The sequence below is a fragment of the Heloderma suspectum genome, chromosome 2, assembly GCF_057233095.1.
Source record: "Heloderma suspectum isolate Gila_16-S chromosome 2, 16-S_ref, whole genome shotgun sequence".
Taxonomy (NCBI): Eukaryota; Metazoa; Chordata; class Lepidosauria; order Squamata; family Helodermatidae; genus Heloderma; species Heloderma suspectum.
Genome location: NC_139459.1, coordinates 261,678,966 through 261,698,897, shown reverse-complemented (window position 1 = coordinate 261,698,897; position 19,932 = coordinate 261,678,966).

The window sequence follows — 19,932 nt, the reverse complement described above, 5'->3', positions numbered from 1 at the left end:
CATCTAAAGAGCCCGCAAGCCTCCGTGACAGAGCCATCTCAATAGCAGGATAAAAGCTCTGTGTGATGAACCCCCATCTCATAACCCTCTCACCATTGGGAGTTGAGTGCCCCATTGCCCCAGCCAGAATCAGGGCAGTTAACATTGGTTGTGGATTTATTATACTTCTCTTAATACCCTAGGTCTGAGGTTTAAAGGGTCAAAAATATTGATGACCTTCCCCCAGCAAGACCTGAGGTAGAAAAATCTCCTCCTGCAATGCTGTTGTAAAATACAGTGTTAACAGTAAACAGTGCTAAGTCTTCCGTCATGCATGCCTGCCTACAAGTTATTTTTCTGAATCCTACGAGAGCTTCAGTAGTGGAGGAATGGTGAGTTGCCATCGACTTGCTATAATATGTAGCTGTAGCACATTCAAGGTTGGTTCAAAGCTGAAATTGCTGGCACAAGTATGGGGATATTTCTTTTAGCAATTCATTTCCTCCTCCTTCTGCGGCCCGTTTTGTGTTTGAGGAACATAATGGGAACTTCAAAGTCCTGCTACAAAGAACAAAGAAAACAGCAAGGAAATGGCATCTGATATTTAAAACTGAACAGGTTGTGCCGCCATCATGTGACCTTGGACTTCACTGAGCCCCAGGAGGCAGATTTATACCTGGTGGCATAGTAAAACAGAAAAAATGAGGAGTTGATTCTCTAATGCCAACTGATTATAATCAATGTGCTGACTTCAGTAATCACTCCTGAGTCACATGAGGGAGTGAGAAGAAAATCAGGTCACCTGTTTCCTCTGATGCTGGGAGAGTTGAGAAGAAAATCTCACAAAGAATCAATAATATTTTTATCCTCTTATTGAATCATAGTCCCCTGTGCTATTTCTGTCAGAACTGGGCATAATGATAAACTCTGCTTTTACAGGGGAGAGTCCTCTGTTTGGAGGGCTGCTAGAGCACCATTCTCTATTTGAAGGAGTCCCATATTTGAAAGGCTGCCCTGTCCAATATCAGTTTAAAGATTTGTTGTTGTTAGTCGTTCAGTCGTGTCCGACTCTTCGTGATCCCATGGACCACAAGCACGCCAGGCCTTCCTATCCTGTGCTCTCCCCTGGAGCGTGCTCAAGTCCATATTCATTGCATCAGTGATGCTATCTAGCCATCTCATCCTCTGCCGTCCCCGTCTCCTTTTGCCTTCAATCTTTCCCAGCATCAGGGTCTTTTCCAGGGAGCTTTCTCTCCACATTAGGTGGCCAAAATATTTCAGCTTCAGCTTCAGTATCTGTCCTTCCAATGAGCAGTCAGGGTTGATTTCCTTTAGGATGGACTGATTTGACCTCCTTGCAGTCCAGGGGACTCGTAAGAGTCTTCTCCAGCACCACAGTTCGAAAGCATCAGTTCTTCGGTGCTCAGCCTTCCTTATAGTCCAGCTCTCACAGCCATACATTACTAGTGGGAAAACCATAGCTTTGATTATGCGGACCTTTGTCGGCAAGGTGATGTCTCTGCTTCTTACTATGCTGTCTAGGTTGGCCATAGCTTTCCTCCCAAGGAGCAAGCGTCTTTTAATTTCAGGGCTACAGTCACCGTCTGCGGTGATCTTGGAGCCCAAGAAAATACAATTTGTCACTGCTTCCATTTCTTCCCCTTCCATATGCCAGGAAGTGATGGGGCCAGATGCCATGATCTTCGTTTTTTTAATGTTGAGGTTCAAACCAGCTTTTGCACTCTCCTCTTTCACCTTCAACAAGAGGCTCTTCAGATCCTCTTCGCTTTCTGCCATTAGGGTGGTATCGTCTGCATATCTGAGGTTGTTGATAATTCTCCTGACAATCTTAATTCTGACCTGTGATTCATCCAACCTGGCGTTTCTCATGATGTACTCTGCATATAAGTTAAATAAGCAGGGTGACAATATGCAGCCTTGTCGTACTCCTTTCCCAGTTTTGAACCAATCAGTTGTTCCATGTCTGGTTCTTACTGTTGCTTCCTGACCCTCGTACAGGTTTTTCAGGAGACAGGTAAGGTGGTCTGGTACTCCCATCTCTTTAAGAATTTGCCAGAGTTTGTTGTGATCCACACAATCAAAGGCTTTAGCATAGTCCATGAAGCAGAAATAGACATTTTTTCTGGAATTCTCTTGCTTTCTCCATGATCCAGCGAATGTTGGTGATTTGATCTCTAGTTCCTCTGCCTCTTCGAAACCCAGCTTGTACTTCCGGTAGTTCTCGGTTCGCATACTGCTGAAGCCTAGCTTGTAGGATTTTGAGCATCACCTTGCTGGCATCTGAAATGAGCGCAATTGTACAGTAGTTTGAACACCCTTTGGCATTGCCCTTCTTTGGAATTGGAATGTAAACTGACCTTTTCCAGTCTTTTGGCCACTGTTGAGTGTTCCAAATTTGTTGGCATATTGAGTGCAGCACTTTAACAGCATCATCTTTTAGGATCTTAAATAGCTCAGCTGGAAGACTGTCATCTCCAATAGCTTTGTCGTTAGTAATGCTTCCTAAGGCCCACTTGACTTCACTCTCGAGGATGTCCGGCTCAAGTTCACTGACTGCACTATCATGGTTATCAGGGACATTCAGATCTTTCCTGTATAGTTCTTCTGTGTATTCTTTCCACCTCTTCTTAATCTCATCTGCTTCTGTTAGGTCCCTGCCTTCTTTGTCCTTTATCATGCCCATCTTTGCACAAAATGTTCCCTTGAGATCTCCAATTTTCTTGAAGAGTTCTCTAGTCTTCCCCATTCTGTTGTTTTCTTCGATTTCCTTGCATTGTTCATTTAAGAAGGCCTTCTTGTCTCTCCTTGCTGTTCTCTGGAACTCTGCATTCAGTTGGATATATCTTCCCCTTTCTCCCTGGCTTTCTCTTCCCTTCTTTCCTCAGCTACTCGTAAAGCCTCATCAGACAGCCACTTGGCTTTCTTGCATTTCTTTTTCTTTGGGATGGATTGAGTTGCTGCCTCCTGAACAATGTTATGGACCTCCATCCATAGTTCCTCAGGCACTCTGTCTATCAGGTCTAATCCCTTAAATCTATTCCTCACCTCCACTGTATATTCATAAGGGATATGATTTAGGTCATACCTGAATGGTTTAGTGGTTTTCCCTACATTCTTCAATTTAAGCCAAAATTTTACAACAAGAAGCTCATGATCTGAGCCACAGTCAGCTCCAGGTCTTGTTTTTACTGACTCTATAGAGCTTCTCCATCTTTGGCTACAAAGGACATAATCAATCTGATTTCGATATTGACCATCTGGTGATGTCCATGTGTATAGTTGCCTCTTGTTCTTTTGGAAAAGGGTGTTTGCTATGATCAGCGTGTTCTCTTGGCAAAACTCTATTAGCCTTTGTCTTGCTTCATTTTGTACACCAAGGCCATGCTTGCCTGTTATCCCAGTGATTTCTGGACTTCCTACTTTGGCATTCCAATCCCCTATGATGAAGAGGACATCTTTTTTTGGTGTTAGTTCTAGAAGGTGTTGTAGGTCTTCACAGAACCGATCAACCTCAGCTTCTTCGGCCTCAGTGGTTGGGGCATAGACTTGAATTACTGTGATGTTGAATGGTTTGCCTTGGATTCGTACTGAGATCATTCTGTCATTTTTGAGATTGTACCCCAGTACTGCTTTTCCCACCCTTTTGTTGAGTATGAGTGCTACTCCACCTCCACCTTACCTTGATTCATTGATCTTACATTCCAGGTTCCTATTTTCTTTTCACCACCAGACACATCCACAGCTGAGTGTCCTTTCGGCTTTGGCCCAGCCGCTTCACGCTTTCTGGTGCTACTTGGAAATACTCTCTGCTCTTCCCCAGTAGTATATTGGACACCTTCCGACCTGAGGGGCTCATCTTCCGGCGTCATCTCTTTTAGCCTTGTGATACGTTCCATGGGGTTTTCTTGGCAAGAATCCTGGAGTGGGTTGCCATTTCCTTCTCCAGTGGACCACATTTTGTCAGAACTCTCTGCCATGACCTGTCCGTCTTGGGTGGCCCTGCATGGCATAGCTTATGGCTTCACTGAGTTACGCAAGCCCCTTCGCCACAACAAGTGCCACAACAATCCATGAAGGGGAGTTTAAAGATAATGAACCATAAGAGTTGCCAACTGAGCCCCTGGACAGCAGAATGGACAGGCAAGCACACAAGTCGCCTGGTCACAGTTTTCCACACTAAATTATAATAATAATTTCAAATTTTACATCCATATGTAAATTAGGATATGCTGTCCTCTTGTCCTCCCCTTTTGGTAATGCATTTCCTCTCTTTTGGTGATTGATAAGTGGCCATGCTATGTATATCTGTATGTAATCCTTTACATAGCCATTTGCCACAATCTATGTCCTGTGTTGTACATTCTGTATGACAGGGGCTGACTGTACACATAGCAGTTACACTGTTATCATAACTATTGGTACACATGACACCAATGGGCACCAATAGTTTTGATAACGGTTTGATAATGATATAACTGCTATGTGTAGATTCAGGCAAGATCCCTGGAACTAGGGATTTATGAATTGTGCTAATACCGTTCCGCTTGACTTCCACAGTTTGCATCCTCTGTCCCATTCCGCTGGCCACAAGCCCCCGAAATCCTCTGGGGTTTTTTTCAACCTCAGAAGTTACGTAAATAAATCCACACCATCTGTCGAAAAATCCTCTGCACCCAACAGCCGCCCGTCCCGTTCCGCCATCCTGCGAAACACTATTCTTCGTAAATATTTACGTAGTTTCCGTTGGCCGGAATTGACCCCATGTAACTTCCGCCGCACTCGCCATTGTTTGTTGTGATTGCTTACGTATTTTCTCCCTAGGAGGGAATCCCCCCATAACTTCCGCCGGACTCGCCATTATTGTGATTTCCTTGGCCAGAACTTTCCCACTATTTTCGTAATTGTTTACGTATTTTTTTTCATTGCCACCTGGAATGTTTCCTGCCCTCTATGCGCTCCCCCGCTGTCTTGTTTTCTCAGACAGGGACAGGGACTGTGATTTTATTAATTTCTGTGTATTTGTGCTTGATGTTCCTCACGTTTACTGGTCTTGTTAACCTCAGAAAACCGACTCCCAAATAATAAAAAAAAACACGGGGCTGTAGCTCCACTTCCGCAAAATCTGTCATCAACTTCCTGCTAACTTCCTGAATGTTGTCTGCATCTGCATTTGTGTCTGTGTGGTGATTTGTGGGTGGAGTTCTGTTGTGTGGTGGTGGTTGTGTGTTAGTGGTGGTGCTTATTGGATTTGCTTGTGTCAGTGTTGTTTGTGCACTGTGGTGGTTTTGTCTGGTCTGTGTGTGTGTGTGTGTGTGTGTAGTTGTGCATTGTGGTGGTTTTTGTCTGGTTTGGTCTGTGTGTGTGTAGTTAAGTGGTGGTTGTGCATGGCTGTCTGGTGTGTGTGTGTGTGTGTTTGTGTGTAGTAGTGTGGCTGCACTAAAATGGCTGCACCAGTGCTTGGCAGGAGGTGGGACCATGAGGAGATCAAGGCCCTTCTCATTAACCTTAGGAGCAGCGAGGCGGTGGCAGCGCTGTTTGGCAGCTGTTCCTCCCGCAATGAAGTTTATTGGGGCTGGATAAAGAGGAGGATGGAGCGAGCGGGCCACCATCGGACGACGGGACAATTACAGTCCAAATGGAAGGCATTGAAGCAGTCCTTCATCAGGGAGGGGATGGCTGCTGCTGAGAGGAGGGCACCGCTGTCGAACCCCCCCCCCCGCCTACTACTGGCGCATCCATAAAGTGTGGGTCAAGACAGGCCAGACCCCATTTTCACAGATGCATATGCCTGGTAAGTTATATTTATCCCATCCCATCATCAAGCTTAACTAAATATGAAAACAAGGATGTGTACCAAAAATGAAGCTATCTCTTTGTGGTCTCATGTGGAAACAAACAAATCCTGACATTTAGCCTGCAATCCTATGCTTGTTGAACTTGGACAGAAATAGGTCCCATCATCTTCCGGCCACTTTGGCTGGTTGAAGAAGGGATGCTGGGAACTGCATTGCTTTTTTCCTGTACAACCACATGCATAGGATTATGTGGGCCTGGTTACAACTCATATTACACACTGACACGCTGTCCATTTCCAGGGAAATGCTGCTGCCGGTCTCTGCACAGTGCACACAGGGGGACTAGCACCAGCCCAGCAGCAACAGGACCAGCCTCTCGGTGTGTGCACGTCATCCTTCTTCATGTAGTGATTGCTGAATTTTTGCACCCCACCCACCCCACCTTTCTACCAAGACATTGGCACTCAAGTCAACTCATGAGCAAGTGTTCATCTGAGAGCTTGGAGATCTGGGTATAGTCCACTCAGCCATGGAAGCTCGCTGGGTGACTTTGGCCCAGTCAGAAAGCCCCAGCCTACCTCAGTGTTGTTGTGAGCGATAAATGGAGAGGAAGAGGATAATGTGAGCCGCCTTGGGTTCCTTGCGCTAGGAAAAAAAGGTGGCATTTATGCAATGCATCAATAGAATAAATAAATACCATGGCATTGCAAATGTAGAAATGGGGTGACTAGAAGTGCAATCCTGTGCATGTTTACAGAAGTCCAACAGTCCCCATCATGCCAAAACTGTCAGCACTGTATAATCTGCCTCCCTAATTATCCCCTCATCATTAGACCTTGTGGTGGGAGGACAGAATCAGTGGTTCTTATGGTAGTAGGGATGGTGATAGACAGATAATGAATGACTGTGGTTTTGTTCACTCACCGCATATATAAATGCATTCATTCTGTTACTGTGACATCCCACAGCTGCGCATTGTGCCTTGCTGGCGGAGGAGGCACTGAGGGCTGGAGAGAGGAGGAGGAGGAAGAGGAAGAGAAAGAAGAGGAGGAGGAGGAAGAGGAGGAGACCCAGGAGTAGATCCAAGAGCCCCAACTGCAGTCAGAGCCAGCAGCAAGAGGAGCAGCATCTGTGGAGGAAGGCCACCCTTCTTCCACAGATGAAGCCCCTCTTGTGCTCCTGAGGCATCTCTTGACAGATGTCCAGAGGCTCAGCAGGACCTTTAAGTAGTACTACAGAATGGCACCTGAGCTAACAACTCTGCCTGCAAGTTGCATATTACCATTGTGCTTTATTCTTCTCCTTCTACACACAGGTGATGACCTTCAAAGAAGGGTGGAGGCCATAGAGCGGGAACTGCACCCTCCTCTGAACTGAGGCCTGCAGCCAGCCAGTGCCCAGCCCAATGTTACAAATGTTTCTGTGTTTTGTTTTGATCTGTTCTGTTTGTATATAAAGTTCTTTCTAAAAAAAAAGTTAACAATTCATTGGTTCAAGTCCACAGATATAATTTTTTAAATCTAGATGATTTTACACAATGATATCTGTGTTTGCTTACTGTTAACCACAACAAGAATACTTTCCCAGCCAAACAAGCCCAGCTCCTTTAAGCTTCCCTCATAGGGAGATGGTCAGTCAGCATCCCTGATGTTATGAAGTATGCTTTATTTTATGTGGAGGTGCATATCACATTCATGTAAACTAAACACATACCAGAGGGATCTTTTCACATAGAACTCTCGGTGCTTAGGAAAACCCAAAAGCTGAGGGAGTCAAGAGAGAGACCACAACAAGGTCTTTGAAAGCAATTCCTTGATTTATGAATGAAGAATTTAAAATGAATTAAAAGCACACATCAAGAGAATTAGAACTATACATACATTTGTGGAATCAGAATCATACTAACATTCAGAGGGGTAAAGATACACATATACAGTCAATAGCGAAGTACACTGGGATTAGGGATGTCAGAGAATTCCGTGACGGATCTCGGTGAGGCCGAATGCCAGTGAATTCAGCCCCTGAAATCCATCGCAGAATGAAGCCCCCGCCTCCCCAACCCACGAAAGGCACGCGGGACAAAGTCCCCGCCGCCCCCAACCCACAAAAGGCGCACGAAACAGAGCACTTACCTGCTCCCATCCGTGCTGCTTTGCGAATGGCGGCCGTCCTGTGGCCGCCATTTGCTTCCTCTTCTCTTCATAGCTGTGATAGGCTACATAAATACTTACACCATTTGCGTTCCTTATTTTGGCACGTGTAGTCTATGTAAACATTTACGTAGACTATGGCGAAAATAAGGGGAACGCAAAATAAATGTTTACGTAGACTACACGTGCCAAAATAAGGAACGCAAATGGCGGCGCCCATGGGTGCCGCCATTTGCGTATGCGGGTTGTTTTTTTTCCACTCAGCCGTGATAGGCTACGTAAACATTTACGTAGCCTATCACGGCTGACTGCAGGGACGCAAACAGCAGTGGCTATGGCCGCCGCCATTTGTGTCCCGGCAGGACAGGATTCGCGGCCGGAGGGACGGGGCGCCTCCCTCCCGGCCAGAATTTCGTGGGGGAGGGACGGGGCACCTCCCCCCTGGCCAGAATTTCAGGGGGGGAGGGACGGGGCACCTCCCCCCTGGCCAGAATTTCAGGGGGAGGGACAGAGCACCTCCCCCCCACCGCGAATCAGCTTTCAGATTCAGGTAAGTGACTTTCGTACATCCCTAGGGACTTGACTGCCTACAGCACTGGTGCGCTCCCAAAGCTCAGCATGGTGTTTTCTCAGCACCCCCTCTATAATCTTCAGCACAGGTAGAACTTGGCCCAGTGTAGCATAGTCTGCACTCAGTAGCATTGTGCATTCATCAAATATGTTTAAAATGTCCACCAGGTCTTGCATCCACTGCCACTGATGTGGTGTGACAAAAAATTTGGAGTGGTGTTGTTAGGGGTGGACGAAAGACCCTTACCTGTCCTTGAAGGATGTTTGCGGGGGGGGGGGAGGCGCTTCGCTGCTCCCCCCGTGAAGTTCAGGCCGGGGGGGGAGGCTTCCCGCCTTGCCCCGGACGAAATTCAGGCCGGGGGGGAGGCTTCCCGCCTCGCCCCAGCCGAAATTCAGGCCGGGGAGGAGGCTTCCCGCCTCGCCCAGCCACGAACGCGAAAGTTTAAAAAACAAAACAAAATGCCCCCTGATAGGCTACGTGATGATTAACGTAGCCTATCACGGCTAGATCTGCAAAGTCAGCCGTGATAGGCTACGTCAATCGTCACGTAGCCTATCACGGGTGACTTAAAAAAAAAAAAAAGTGCGTACGCTAATGGCGGCCCCCATAGGGAGCCGCCATCCGCGTTCCTTATTTGGTCGCTGTAGTCTACGTAAATCTTTACACAGACTACGGCGAAAATAAGGGCAACGCAAATAGCATTGCCCTTATTTTCGACGTAGTCTACGTAAATCTTTACGTAGACTACAGCGACCAAATAAGGAACGGGAATGGCGGCTCCCTATGGGGGCCGCCATTATCCGTACGCACTTTTTTTTTTTTTTTTAAGTCACACGTGATAGGCTACGTGACAATTGATGTAGCCTATCACGGCTGACTTTGCAAATCTAGCCGTGATAGGCTACGTTAATCGTCACGTAGCCTATCAGGGGGCGTTTTTTTTTCTTTTATTGCAATGGCGGCGGCGGCAGCCGGTCAAAAGACCGGCTGCTGCTCCCGCCCCGCTCAAACACCCGCCAAACCGCTGGCCGGACCCGCCACCGGGAGGGACATTCGGCGAAGGTAAGTCCCATCCCGGGGGGGGTGCGGGGTGCGGGGGGGTTCGGAGGATTTCTCCCTGAAACTTGTTCGGGGGCCCGAACACGTTAGCGCTCGGCCCCCCGAAGTTTCAGGGAGAAATTCTCCGCCATCCCTAGGTGTTGTTTCTCAGTAATGTAGTCATTTATAGCTGCTCTCTGCTCACAGAGTCTCTGAAGCATATGCAATGTGCTGTTCCAGCGTGTGCACACATCCAAAATGAATTTGTGTTCTGGAAGGCCACGGCTACGTTGGATGGCGCTGATTGCCTCCATTGCTGAGCAGGACTGCCTGAAGTGGGTGCAAATGGATCAGGCCATCTTAAGTAGCTTGCCTATTTTAGGAGATGCATTGCTTAATCCGGAATGCACCATAAGGTTCAAACAGTGCGCAACGCACTGAACGTGGTTTAGCCGTGCGATGCGGGCTGCTTCTAGGTAGTTGGAGGCATTGTCTGTTGCTACACAGCATACTGTTAGATTTAAGGGGGCCAACCAGGACTGAACAACACCACTGATGCTACTGGTGATGTTTTCTGCTGTGTGTGTCCCTGAGAACATTGTGAGGGCCAATGTCGCTGTTCTCCAAGTCAGTCGGCTGCTCGCACTGATGGGTACCCATTGCGCGGTGACACACAGATAAGACTTTGTTTGATTACTTGTCCATGTGTCACTCGTTAAATGTACACTTGCTCCAACTGCACATTTCAAATCCTGTTGGAGTACCCTTCTGATTTCAGAAGCCAGGGCTGGAATGGCAACGCCACTAATGTAGTGACGAGAGGGGACATCCCACCGAGGGCACAATCTCTTCATGAAGCGCAGGAAGACCTCGTCTTCCACCAGGGAGAAGGGAAGCATACATTGAGCAATGAGCTCTGTCAGGTCGTTATTCAACCTTCATGCCTGGACGCTGTCAGAGAGGAATTTCTGTGTCAGCGTAAGGCATTTCTCCATTGACACCTGCCTCTTAGCTAAGTTGCCTTCTGTGCCCTTCTCACCCGGACCACTTTGCGTGAGGTCATTGGAAGATGAGGCAAAGAAGGCGGTAATGTTCTTTTTGGATGGTTGTGGCAGGGACTTCCCGTTGCTATCTTTGGGCACAAGAAGTGCATGATGCACCTCCATGTGTCACCTCATGGCAGACGTGCCCACTCGTCCACAGCCCCCTTCTTTTCCTAGCCGCACATGGCTTCTACAAATATTGCAAAGCATGACATAGGGGTCATTCCCTGCATATTTGAAGAAGGGCCACACATAGGAACTCACCCGGCCACCACCATTTCTTCTTTGGGGAATGGGGGTATCGGGTTCAGATGAGGTGGCATCGGGAGCTGCATGTTTCCGCTCAACTGTGGATGGTGTTGTTGTTGGCGTGGTTGATGGCGCTGACCAGCACTTAGCAGGGGATGTTTGTTCCTGAAGTTTGGGATTGCTCCCAAAGAACCCAGCAGGCTGGAACACAGAGTCAGACTCAGTCTCAGCAGGGACATTGATACAGAAGGGCTCCTCATCATCTTCGCTGTCCAGATCACTGATGAAACTAAGTCCTCCGGCCTTTTTTTCCAAATCACCAGAGTCACTGCCCACGAGGTGATTATCAGCAGGCAGCTCTGGACCTGGTTCATCTGTCCCACTTCCACTCTCTGATGCAGAGAGGATGGTTGTGGGCATCTCTGTAAAGATTCAAAATAGATAGAAGCAGAGTTTCATGAGAAATGCACCTTTTACACATGAGTAATAGCCAAGAGAATAAAACTGTGTACTTGTAGAAATCTATGAAACATAGCTTGGAATTGCGATCAATTGACATTACACAGGATGCAGATGTAAGCTACTACTGCACCAGCTAGCACTGAGAAAACAACACATGACACAAGGTGCAAAAAAAAATGTACTGTACAGACTTCAAACTCCACGAGAGTTATCTAAACGTGTCCTCACTGGTAAAAGACTGAAAAGCATAGGAGAGGAGATATCTGGCTCCCTTGCAAGGTCCACTCCTTTGCATCAGCTCTATTATACCACTGTGTGAGACTCGGCACCTACAGGGCTGGCCCAAAGCGTTTTGCTTCCTGAGGCAAAGGATAAAATGGCACCCCTCCATCCTACATAGAGCGATAGCTGAATCTTACTTGAACAGTGACAATGGGAGATCTTCTTCCACCACACCAGAGGACAACAAGCTGGCTGAGCAGGTACAAGGCAGTCTGAGGAGCACCCACAGTTCTGTGCCCCAACACCTCACTGCTGCCTAATGATAGGGCTGGTCCTCCTGAGCACATACTTGGCAAATCCCACTGCCTTTTTCCAGAGTGCATTTGTGGTCCCCCGGGAGCAGTGCCTGATTAGTCAGGCCCTGTTTTAAAAACCATCCTCAGAAATGTAATTGCTTAATCAATTCACATTGCAGCTCTAGTTAAAAGAGATCAAGGCCAAACAAGACAGCAAATGATGATGAATGGCTTTGGAAACAAAGCAAGAACAAAACACTGAAGTGTTTTCCCACTGAAAAGGTGTATCATTTGAGAAATTATTGCAGTTCTTTTAAAGAGTTGGGGTTTTCTTTAGTACTGGAGTACCATATAACATTTTAATAATATGAAATATGTTCACAGCAATGAATATGAATGAATGTAAAACAGTTGTGTATGTTTTGTGGTGTTGAAGAAGAAGATCCTGTGGGGTAGTCTTCCCCAAATGGTTCCCTCCAAAGGTTTTGGACTTCAGCTTCCATCAGCCCCAGCTGGCATGACCAATGGTAAAAAATGCTGGGAGTTGTAGCCCAAAACATCTGGAAGGCTGCAGGTTGCAGAAGGCTAATGTAGGGAGTATTCAAATATTCTAAGATATTTATTGGTATCAAGATATTTACAAGCACCTGTGATGACAGAGTCTTACCAGATTCATCCTTTGGAATGACATAGACTTCTTGACTTTCATTCCGCCGCTGTAGAGTCTCCTTGGGAACATTTTCATCTGCTTTGGAGACACTGCCCTTCCACTCATGAACTTTCTTCCTCTTCCTCTGGAGTTATGGCTGGCTGTGCCTGTGCCACTTTCTGTGGTGGTAATTGGTGGTGTGTGCTGCTTACGGTTGCGGGGTGGACTACTGCTGGGGCTGCTGTCGCTGCTGGTCACACCTTGGGCTTCCTCCTCTTCCATCTCATTCTTAAAATACCGTTGAAATGCAACCTCAGCGGTGTATGTTCTCGCCGGGTGCCCACACCTCTTTTGAGTGCTGGATTGACTATGGGTTCCTCTTTTCTCCATGTTCATGTCTCTGGGCAGAAGGAGACATAAATGCATGTGGCAAAGCTGAAATCATGTGAACAGCCTACAGTCGCAGATATAGTGCAGTGTAAAATTAGTTCCCCACCAATCCAGCCATACAATGCTAACTAAATAGGGGCATATTGTACAGCAGATTAGGCTGAAAAGCCCAGGATGGAGGATGTAGTCCATCCATGTGGCCTGAAAAACACAAGCCTACAGTAGACTCAGGATCCTGGGGGATGGAGCCCTTCTCAGCAAGCCTAAACACAGGCTGCTGGCCTGGTCTGGCCTGTCTGCCCAGGCAGGCCCTCCCCAGAATCACTCAGAAACACTAAGTACATAGGGGCACATGACTCTTGGAGTTGAAAAGCACATTGATTAATCCTGGAAAGCCCAGGAGGATGGAGGATGGAGTCCTTCTCAGCAGGCCTAAACACAGGCTGCTGGAGGATGCCTTCCCAGTTCCCCCTGCCCTGCCCCACCCCAAAATCACTAAACATAGGGGCACATTCAGGTAAAGTAAACATATCAAAGAACATACCTTCAGTGTAATAAAGGTTGAACTGCAGTGCTGTAGAACGGGGACACACAGAAACACACCCCTTGCAGCTGCTGGACACGGACACTAGGGATGGCGGAGAATTTCTCCCCGAATCTTCGGGGGGCTGAGTGCCAACGCATTCGGCCCCCCGAAATCGGCAGTGAAATTCTCCGCCCCCCCGCCCCCCCCCGGGATGGGACTTACCGTGGCCGAATGTCCCTCCTGGCAGCGGGTCCCAGCAGCGGTTCGTCGGCTTTTTGTCGGGGGCAGGGGCGGCAGCCAGTCTTCCACCGGCTGCCGCCGCCGCCATTACAAAGTAAAGTTAAAAAACAAACAAACCCCATGATAGGCTACGTAATGATTAACGTAGCCTATCATGGCTAGATTTCCAAAGTCAGCCGTGATAGGCTACGTAAATCGTTACGTAGCCTATCACGGGTGACTTTGAAAAAAAAAAAGTGCGTACGCAAATGGCAGCGCCCTATGGGAGCCGCCATTTGTGTTCCTTATTTGGTCCCAGTAGTCTACGTAAAGATTTACCTAGATTACGGCGAAAATAAGGGCAACTGAGACTGCTGGACACTCACAAACCACTGTCCTATGTGTGAAGGTGGGAAAAATGGTCGGTGAGTTCCCTCCCCTCAATGACGTTATCTTCCTGCGGGGGTGGGAGGGTGGCCTGGAGGGATCTCCCTCACCTGACCTCACCTTCACAGACAATAAAAAAAACAGATGAGGCTACGTGCACTTCGTGACCCCGTCCCTCCCAGGGAAAGAAAGCCGCGTCGTCACAGGAAACTGCGTATTTATTAAATACTTTCATAAAATACTTTTGCTGTCTATTTCTTTCATTCCAATTTGCAGAGTTTCTTTCGTAAATACTTTCATAAAATTTTTGGCGGAGAAAAAAAAAAGGGTCCACGTGAGCTCCAGTCCGAGTAGACCAGGGCGCCCCATTCTGGGGAGGGTTCTGCGGACTGGATGTGTCAGAATTCGATCCCATTTAACTTTTGGGTGGATTTCTCTGACATCCCTACCTGGAACACACAGCACCTGTAGGGTACTTTTGGTAATACTGCAGAAAGAAACAACTGCCAAACTGATGGAGGCTTCCCCACCCACCCCCAGACACACAGCTGCAGTCTAGTCCTGAATCTTATTATCCCAGTTTTTAATCAACCTGCAGCTTAGCTTCTCCCTGACTAGATCCAGCAGTGCACAGTACTCAGCCCAGCTCAAAGGAATGAGCAAGGGCTATGAGTGTGCTTTATTCCTCTTGAGGAGAGAATGACAGTCACCACATGTGTAGGAATGGAGTGACGTGAGTTTCACTAAACGTACTGGTACGTATTCCCAGGAACATGTGGGCACGGTTACAGCTTAAATCCATATGCAATGGTAATATTGGCATCTGTATGTTTGAAGCTTTAGGTGGCCTTCTTGGCACCTATCTTGTGAGAGACTACATGCCTGGCCCAGCTCAGCATGCCCCAGCTGTCTCCCTGATTTATGTAAGACTCAGACCTCATGGCCAGGCACTATATCCAGCCAGAGTGGCACCCATCCGCACTAGCTCTTCTGGCTCTCACTGAATTCCCTCAGAGGACCAAAGAAGACATTTTGGGATGATCCCCTCTGTCTAACAAGACAGAGGGAGAGAGAGCAAGCGTGTGCGTGCACACAAGAGCATGTTTTATTTACTCTGCAATGTCTGTTACACTCCAGCATCACATGTAGGGAAAGATGAATCTAATTGAATTAGATTTAGACATGTTTAGAGCTAGTTCTGCTAGGGATGGTTTAGAAACACATCGGAAACCTGTTTCATACTCCTAGGAAGGTATATCTGGGTGAGGGTGGGGGTGGGAGGATGACCTTGATGTTGGAGTGTACGCAAGTCACTTACCTGGTCTCGCAGCTTGCTTCGCGATGGGGGGAGGCGCTTTGCTGCTCCCCCTGAAGTTCAGGCCAGGGGGGAAGGCTTCCCGCCTCACCCGGCCGAAATTCAGGCCGGGGAGGAGGCGCCTCGCCTCGCCCGGCCATGAAATAAAAAGTTAAAAAAAAACACGCCCCCGTGATAGGCTACGTGACGATTTACGTAGCCTATCATGGCTAGATCTGCAAAGTCAGCCATGATAGGCTACGTTAATCGTCACGTAGCCTATCACGGGTGACTTAAAAAAAAAAAAAAGCGCGTACACAAATGGCGGCCCCCATAGGGAGCTGCCATTCGTGTTCCTTATTTGGTCGCTATTTGCGTTGCCCTTATTTTCGCCGTAATCTATGTAAATCTTTACGTAGACTACAGAGACCAAATAAGGAACGCAAATGGTAGTGCCCTATGGGGGCCGCCATTTGCGTACGCGCTTTTTTTTTTTCAAAGTCACCCGTGATAGGCTACGTAACGATTAATGTAGCCTATCGCGGCTGACTTTGGAGATCTAGCTACGTTAATCGTTATGTAGCCTATCATGGTTTTTTTTTTTTTTTACTTTCCTTGTAATGGTGGCAGTGGCAGCTGGTCGCAAGACCGGCTGCCGCCCCCGCCCCTGACAAAAACCCGCTGAACCGCCGCCGGGACCCGCCGCCGGGAGGGACATTCGTCAAAGGTAAGTCCCATCCTGGGGGGGTGGCGGAGAATTTCACCGCCGATTTCGGGGGGCCGAATGCGTAGGCACTAGGTCCACCGAAGTTTCGGGGAGAAATTCTCCCCCATCCCTAGGCTACGTAAAGATTTATGTAGCCCATCATGGCTGACTTTGGGGGGGGGAAAGCGTGTACGCAAATGGCGGCACCCATGGGTGCCGCCATTTGCGTTCCTTATTTGGGCACGTGTAGTCTACGTAGACATTTACGTAGACCATGGCGAAAATAAGGGCAACGCTATTTGCGTTGCCCTTATTTTTGCCGTAGTCTACGTAAATGTCTACGTAGACTACACGTGCCCAAATAAGGAACGCAAATGGCGGCGCCCATGGGTGCCGCCATTTGAATACGTGCTTTTTTTTTTCCCCCCAAAGTCAGCCATGATAGGCTACATAAAGATTTACGTAGCCTATCACGGCTGACTGCAGGGATGCAAATGGCGGCGGCTACGGCCACCGCCATTTGCGTCCGGGCAGGAAAAGAGGTTTCGAGGCCAGAGGGACAGGGCGCCTCCCCCCTGGCCAGAATTTCGGTGGGGAGGGATGGGGCACCTCCCCTCCCACCGCAAAGCAAGCTGCGGGACCAGGTAAGGGACTTTCGTCCATCCCTAGAAATTATGACTTGATAGGTATAACTGAGACTTGGTGGGATGACTTCTCATGACTGGAATACAGAATTGAAGGATATAACTTGTTCAAAAAGAACAGGAGGAACAGAAAGGGAGGTGGGGTTGCACTGTATGTGAAAAATACATATCTCTGCACAGAAATACAGGAGGATGAGCTTGGTAGCCCCATCGAGAGCATCTGGATCAAAATAAATGGAGCAATAATAAAAGGAACCTGGTGGTCGGAGTCTACTACCGGCCGCCCAATCAAGGAAAAGATGAGGATGAAACTTTTGAAAAGCAAATAGCCAATTTTTCAAAGAAGCATGACATAGTAATGAGGGGACTTCAATTTCCCCAATATTTGTTGGGAGACAAATTCTGCAAAACATGGCTCCTCCAGGAAATTCCTGACTTGTATGGATGATAAATTCCTCTTAAAGAAAGTAGAGGAAGGAACTAGAGGATCAGCTATCCTTGACTTGATCCTAACGAACAGAGTAGGGATGTACGAAAGTCACTTACCTTTCACGGATTATGTTGATGGGGGGGGAGGTGCTCCGTTCCTCCCCCCCCCGGAATCCTGGCCGGCCGGCTGTGCTCCACAGGGATTCTGCGGAGCCGCCGGCTGGCTCCGCCAGCAGCCGGACATCCGGCCACTGGATAGCAGGGACACAAATGGCCATTTGCCGCCGTTTGCATCTCTGCAGTCAGCCGTGATAGGCTACATAAATGTTTACATGGCCTATCATGGCTGACTTAAAAAAAAACAACAACAACGCGCGTACACAAATGGCAGCAGCCACGGCCGCCACCATTTGCGTTCCTTATTTTGGCACGTCTTAGTCTACGTCAAGATTTACATAGACTAAGATGGCAAAAATAAGGGAAATGCAAATAGCGTAGCGGACGCTATTTGTGTTCCCCTTATTTTCTAGGGATGTCGGAGAATTTCTCCACGAATCTCCGGGAGGCTGAATGCCAACGCATTCGGCCCCCCGAAATTGGTGGGGAAATTCTCCGCCCCCCCCCAGGATGGGACTTACCTCGTGTGAATGTCCCTCACGGCAGTGGGTCCCGGCAGCGTTTCAGTGGCGGCAGCGGCCGGTCTTCCGACTGGCTGCCGCCACCGCCATTTCCCAGTAAAGTAAAAAAAAAAAGTGATAGGCTACATAACGATTTATGTAGCCTATCACGGCTAGATTTTCAAAGTTTACGTAGCCTATCACGGCTGACTCTGAAAAAAAAAAAGCGTGTACTCAAATGGCGGTGCCCATGGACGCTGCCATTTGTGTTCGTTATTTGGGCATGGGTAGCGTTGCCCTTATTTTCTCCGTAGTCTACATAAATCTTTACGTAGACTACCCATGCCCAAATAAGGAACACTAACGCCAGAATTTCGGAGGGGAGGGATGGGGCACCTGCCCCCCAACCTGAATTTCGGCCGGGAGGGGCGGGGCGCCTCCCCCCCTGCCAAGAATTTCAGGGGGAGAAACGAAGCGCCTCCCCCCCCACCGAAAACAGCTGCGGGACCAGGTAAGGGACTTTCGTCCATCCTTATTGTTTTCGCCGTCGTAGTCTACGTAAATCTTGATGTAGACTAAGACGTGCCAAAATAAGGAATGCAAATGGTGGTGGCCATGGCCGCCTCCATTTGCATACACACGTTGTTCTTGTTTTTTTTAAGTCAGCCGTGATAGGCTACGTAAACATTTACGTAGCCTATCACGGTTTTTTTTTTTTTTAACATAGCCGTGATAGGCTACGTAAATCTTTACGTAGCCTATCATGTCTTTTTTTTTTTTTAACTGGAAATGGCGGCAGCGGCAGCCGGTCGGAAGACCAGACGCCGCAGCTGCCACCATCCAAACCGCTGCCGCCGCCGCCAGGAAGATCCGCCCCAGGTAAGTCTCATCCTGGGGGGGGGGGCCTTGGGGGCAGACCATCCCACCACTGATTTCGGGGGGCTGAATGCGCTGGCATTCGGCCTCCCCGAGATCCGTGGCGGAATTCTCTGACATCCCTAGAACAGAGATGACTTAGTGGATAAAGTAGCAGTTACAGGAACTCTGGGGGAAAGCAACCATGTTGTACTTTAGTTCTTGGTTCTAAGGGAAGAAAAAGCTGAGTATAGTCAAATGCGTACCCTGAATTTTAGGAAAGCTGATTTTAATAAACTCAGAACAATTATCAGTAAGGTCCCATGGCAAGCGACTCTAATGAGAAAAGCAGTCCAGATGGGTGGGAGCTTTTAAAAAAGGAAATTCTAGAGGCACAATTACAAATAATTCCAACAAGAAGAAAAGGTGGAAGACTACAGAAGAAGCCAGTGTAGCTTCACAAAAAGCTTAGGGATGGGGGAGAATTTCTCCCCGAAACTTCGGGGGGGCGAGTGCCAACGTGTTCGGCCCCCCGAAGTAGTTTCGGGGAGAAATTCTCCGCACCCCCCTGCACCCTGCACCCCCCCCCGGGACGGGACTTACCTTTCCCGAATGTCCCTCCCGGCGGCGGGTCCCAGCGGCGGTTTGTCAGGTCTTCGACAGGGGCAGAGGCGGCAGCCGGTCTTTTGACCGGCTGCCGCCGCCGCCATTCCAATAAAAGTAAAAAAAAAAAAAATGCCCCTGTGATAGGCTACGTGACGATTAACGTAGCCTATCACGGCTAGATTTGCAAAGTCAGCCGTGATAGGCTACGTAAATTGTCACGTAGCCTATCACGGGTGACTTAAAAAAAAAAAAACGCGTATGGCTAATGGCGGCCCCCATAGGGAGCCGCCATTCACGTTCCTTATTTGGTCGCTGTAGTCTACATAAAGATTTACGTAGACTATAGCGACCAAATAAGGAACGCGAATGGCGGCTCCCTATGGGAGCCACCATTTGCGTACGCACTTTTTTTTTTTTTTAAAGTCACCCGTGATAGGCTACGTGACGATTAACGTAGCCTATCACGGCTGACTTTGCAAATCTAGCCGTGATAGGCTACGTTAATCGTCACGTAGCCTATCACGGGGGCGTTTTTCTTTTAACTTTTTATTTCGCGGCCGGGCGAGGCGGGAAGCCTCCCCCCCGGCCTGAATTTTGGCCAGGCGAGACGGGAAGCCTCCCCCCCGGCCTGAATTTTGGCCGGGCGAGGCGGGAAGCCTCCCCCCTGGCCTGAACTTTGGGGGGAGCAGCGAAGCGCCTCCCCCCCACCGCGAAGCAAGCTGCGAGACCAGGTAAGTGGCTTTTGTGCACCCCTAAAAAAGCTTAGAGATGACCTGAATACAAA